We start from the raw sequence: 252 nt of genomic DNA on the forward strand, positions 1-252 counted from the left end.
ATTTGCACTAGATCAAGCTCTTTTACCCCAGAGGACAAAGAAGGGTTGCTTCTAGGTCCTCCCTTCTCCTTCGTACTCTATCCCACCCAGTGGGGAAATAAACTCAGAAGACTGACTGAGGGAAAGGAGCTTGGTAACATTGACAGCAGGGAGGGAACGAGAATTTGGGTCCCCTCCCACCTCCAGCATCTCCAAGGCTGCCACCAGGACCTGCTTCTCAGGGGCTTGGATCAGGAGCTGAGCAGAGCGATG

Source organism: Pipistrellus hanaki, assembly GCF_964339955.1.
Source record: "Pipistrellus hanaki genome assembly, chromosome: 2".
NCBI classification, from domain to species: domain Eukaryota; kingdom Metazoa; phylum Chordata; class Mammalia; order Chiroptera; family Vespertilionidae; genus Pipistrellus; species Pipistrellus hanaki.